Raw genomic sequence first — 5000 nt, 5'->3', positions numbered from 1 at the left:
TTATTCTGAGACATTGGAAGTCGTCTGCATCCTGTTCATTTGGGGAGTGGACAGAACTCATTTCGAGGATTGCTGGGTATGAGTGGGTCACCTTTAGTGTTGGGGGGAGGGAGGAGGCGTTCGAACGGATTTGGGGCCATTTTTGCATTATTTAGAGGGAGTGGAGGTCGGTGTGAGTTGTGGTTGATATTTGTGGGCATTGTTTTTCCTTTTTTCCTTTTGCTTGTGTGTGTGTTGTTCCTTGTTTGCTATTTGACAAATGCTGAAAAAAATCTATAAAAAAAAGAATTGTTGCTCCGATTGATTTTTCACTTATTACCACTTTACTATGCATTTTGGTCTGCTCCTTATGAGCAAACCATGCCATATGAACAAAGCAGACTTGAACTTGAACATTTGACACGCAACTGGTGAGCTAATGTCCAAGACCCCACTTAGCACATACACATCTCCCTCTCTCTCTCTCCCTCTCTCTCCCTCTCTCTCCCTCTCTCTCTCTCTCTCTCCCTCTCTCTCTCTCTCTCTCTCTCTCTCTCTCAGACATGTCTGTCAGACTACAGCATTGGCGTGGGAGACTATGAGGAGCTCCTCAGACGCCACAACATTCGATGCCATTTCAGCACGACTTATTATTCCTTTAACGAGCTAAAAGCACGGAAGTTTCCACTCCAGCTGCACTCTCAGGCAGAGGCAGATGGAGGCAAAGCGTGCGGGCTGAAGCACATATGTGCAAACTTTCGTATTGATTTAGCATATGTTGTCCCCCTGCAAGAAAGCAAATAACTCACGATTTCTGTGTGTGCATATGAGAGTGTGATTGTGAGTGTGTGTGTGTGTGTGTGTGTGTGTGTGTGTGTGAGAGAGAGAGAGAGAGAGAGAGAGAGAGAGAGAGGGGTAGGAAAGAAGAGTTAATGACAAATATACACAAACACACACACACACACACACACACACACACACACACACACACACACACACACACACACACACACACACACATACACACACACACACACACACACACACACACACACACACACACACACACACACACACACACACACACACACACACACACACACACACACAAACACACACACACACACACACACACCCCATTTCCCCATCTCCGTCTGTCATCATTCTCCTCTTTATTTATAACCACGATTTGCTGTTTCCACACACGCAGGCATTTGCTATTTGTTTGTCACAGTGTCCAGCTGAAAACCGTGAAAATCGTGGACATCCATTACAAACGATTGGATCGGTCATGGCAAATTTCACTGCAACGCTTGTCCCCCAAAAAGAAAACCCTCCCAAGTCAAGTAACCTGGTGGTTGCTAAATTGCTGCAGCCGCCTGCAAGAAGTACAGCAAGGAGTCTGGTGACCTGAGTGCGAACCTCCACCGAGTTGCAAATCTCCAAACGGAGCCTGGAGCCTGGAGCCTGGATTCTGTGCCCACTGGAATTTCCTGGTTGGACTTGAGACATCAGACTCTTTTGGATCTCTCTTTTGTAGCCCATGCAAAATACCACTGGATGACGAATTAAAAATTGAACGGTCGGCATAAAAGTCAAGAGAGAGAGAGAGAGAGAGAGAGAGAGAGAGAGAGAGAGAGAGAGAGAGAGAGAGAGAGAGAGAGAGAGAGAGACCAACAGTGACAGAAAAAGACTGAAAGAAAGGCAGAGAGGGTGAAAAAAGACAAACCACATACTCGGGGCTGTGTCCTAGGAGACTCTGCTCAATGAGCTCTTCAGAAATGAGAGAGACAAATTATTTCAGCATTCCCCCATTTTCTGCCCTCTGATTACTGTCCCCTGAAAATGGCTCACAAAGTGCTTCATTATGCTGATCGGATGGGAAGTGCTCCCCTTCCCTCCCACACCCACTGACACGCCTCAATATCACATGCACACACACACACGCACACACACGCACACATACACATACACACACACACACACGCATGCATGAATACACGCATGGACACACACACATACGCGCAAACACACACAGCACACACACAGCACACACACAGCACATAGACAAATATGCAAGTACACACACACACACACTCACGCACGCGCGCAAACGCACATACACACACAGACGCACACACACACACACACACACACACACACACACCATTCNCACACACACACACACACACACACACACACACACACACACACACACACACACACACACACACACACACACACACACACACAGCACTCTCACAAACACGCGCGCACACACAAAAATGTGACACACATTTAAAGGGCTGATGACAGAAACATGAATCAATTAAATCTCTTAAGTAAAATGGACAATATGGCAAGAGGTTCAATGTGTGTCATAAACACGGCAAAAGAAAACGTTGTTACGCGAATATCCAACTTTTAAATACACACTGCAAGACCTCTGGGTTCTTGGTCAACCGCCATGTTGTGACGTCAACGCCAGAACAGAAGGTGGCGCTGCGGATCACATACAGCTCTGTTGGCTGCTACCAGAGAAATCGCTGCTACTACTCACGGACGTCCGTGGGAACAAAGATTGGTAGGTCAACGCTTTTGTTCAAAATATGACAATCAGTATTTTAATAGGCCTGCCTGTTATCTGATTTAATACTACCTACATCTACTGTGTACTGTTGCCTTGCACGTGCAAATGCTGAATACCATGTAAGCCAATGATAGCAATAGGTATTGTGTAGCATCAGCATGCAAACCGACATACAAGCTAGCTCTGCTGGTAGCCGATCCGTGATTCATTTGGCAGGCTCGTCTTCTACTGTGAATGAGAGTTCTAGTTTTATCCTTGAATGAAGCATAATATTTGATAGCCCACTTCAGCCTTAGCAAATAATTACGATGCAGGTCCTATAGCATAGGCTACTTGCCTCCTGCCTATTGCTTTCGCCCTGTGTTTTTGAAGTGTGTAGGCTACCTACTAGCAATAGTTGTCATGACCCAATACAGGCGGTCATCGTCAATCCTCCTCCACCCTAAACTGAGCAATGCTTTTACTTTTGGTCATTCTTAATGTCTCGTCAAACTAACAACCCAGCGTGCAGGCACAATTGCTTTGAGAAACACCAAGTCCTTTCAAACTTGGCAATAAGAGACCACGATGCAAAGACAAAATGTGTACTACTAAGCTTACAACTTCTGCTATAAAATTTGTCACATCAACAGACAAGCACATCAAACCAGCAGGTCAGGAGGAAGACTGATGATGCATATCCTATAGAGTAGGCTCTTTTGTAGTGTGACCTGTAAACACACTATACAACACCATCGAAAACCTGCCTGTCAAAGTGAATACACCACAACTTTATTGAAAGATCTTTATTTTGTAACTGTGATGAAAACTGTTCATGGAAGGTAAATTACAGCCAATTTTCATTTGTGCAGGTGTCATTTGAGCTGTGTGTAACCACTACGCCTACAGAGAAGGGGTTATTTGCTGAAGGGAGCAGGATGTAGCACAGCAAACCCTTGATGACATTACCTGTATCACCAGCCATGACTTCACTTCTCCACTGTGTCTCAATGAGGACATGCTGAATGTGGCCTATATGACTTACAAGCAGTATGTCTGTGCTGTATGTGGCTGAATGATTTACGCCTGTCCATCTGGTTAAGTACCACCTTTATGTAGTAAAGTTCTGGAAATATAATGTGTATGCTGTAATAAAAGTTTTTTTGGGCATCTGTTTTTTTTTTCTTTACTAGCAATGTCAGTCAATAATATTTGTAATGTTTACAGTTGTGTTCTATACAGGTGTCCCGTTTACAAACATTGCCACTGTGAGGAGGGGCAGGCTGCTAAGCAGCCAACCACGTGAGCGTGTTTTTTGAGTGACAGTTGTAGAGTACGCCGCCAGTGGCGCGAAGCCAGGGATTATTTGCAAATGGGAAACCCACGTATAGCACAACATTTACAGGGGTTGGACAATGAAACTGAAACACCTGTCATTTTATTGTGGAGGGTTTCATGGCTAAATTGGGTCAGTCTGGCCAATCTTCATTAATTGTACTTTGCAAGAGCAGAGTGTGAAGGTTATATTTGCAGGGTAAATGCACAATTACGCTCCCAATATTGCAATGCACAAAAGATTATGGGTGACATCAGTGTACAAAAGAGAAAAACTGACTGTCAGGAGCTCCACAGGGTCAATATACATGGCCGGCTGCTATGGCCAAGCTTATCTGAAACCAAGTATTTCAGTTTCATTGTCTAACCCCTGCTTATCCATATGCTACAACATATTCTCCATTTATACACATTCATTCAGACTGTACAAAAGCAAACGGAGAACATTTTTGGTCAATGTATCAATCTATTTAGTTAACACCACAAATATCAGTAATATTACATTCTAATAACAAGTGTCTCACAGCTTTAGATACATCTCTTACATGAAGAATACAACCAAAAGCTCCCCCCAGGGCCTGCAGTGTATACATAGCCTACACTCAGTCCTGCCATGCTTCATCTTCGCCCTGTGGAGCAAATAGAACAATTAGATATGAAGGGCAATCCACACACATTAACACTCTACTTGGTAAATGATAGAGTTTGAATGTTTTGCAGCAATGTGAGAAAAAGACATGGCAAAAATAATACAAGGGAAATTGCATGGGTGGGCTCCAAAATAAAATAATTCTTTGGCACGATGTAACAGTGAAATGCAATGCAATGCAGGATACAGATTATCATGCAGTAGTGGGGTATACGTGTCACATACAAAACTGTATGAGGTGGTGTTCACATCAGCAGGTAAATTACAAGCGCAACATTGTCCCAAGTGCCGCATGACGCAACTTTCAGGCTCATGAGTTCATTTTCATTTAAAAATGTTGTATGTTAGAGCTGAATGAACACATTCTAATGCAAGATGGGGGTCTTTGTGTTTAAATGCAATTGCTGTCATGTTTTAATGTGCTTCAGAGGCTGAGATATTTTTTTCATATGTTGAGGGAAACTTTTC

At 43.7% G+C, this 5000-nt stretch overlaps 1 protein-coding gene across 1 annotated transcript in view; it reads right to left on the bottom strand.

Annotated features, from left to right (window-relative positions):
• LOC134457192 (cadherin-4-like) overlaps positions 1–5000 on the bottom strand; it is a 577874-nt gene that overhangs the window by 264887 nt on the left and 307987 nt on the right. The window lies entirely within an intron of this gene.

This window comes from Engraulis encrasicolus, chromosome 10 (assembly GCF_034702125.1).
Source record: "Engraulis encrasicolus isolate BLACKSEA-1 chromosome 10, IST_EnEncr_1.0, whole genome shotgun sequence".
NCBI classification, from domain to species: domain Eukaryota; kingdom Metazoa; phylum Chordata; class Actinopteri; order Clupeiformes; family Engraulidae; genus Engraulis; species Engraulis encrasicolus.
Note: the sequence above shows the minus strand (reverse complement) of the source record. Positions and strands in the feature narration are given on the sequence as shown.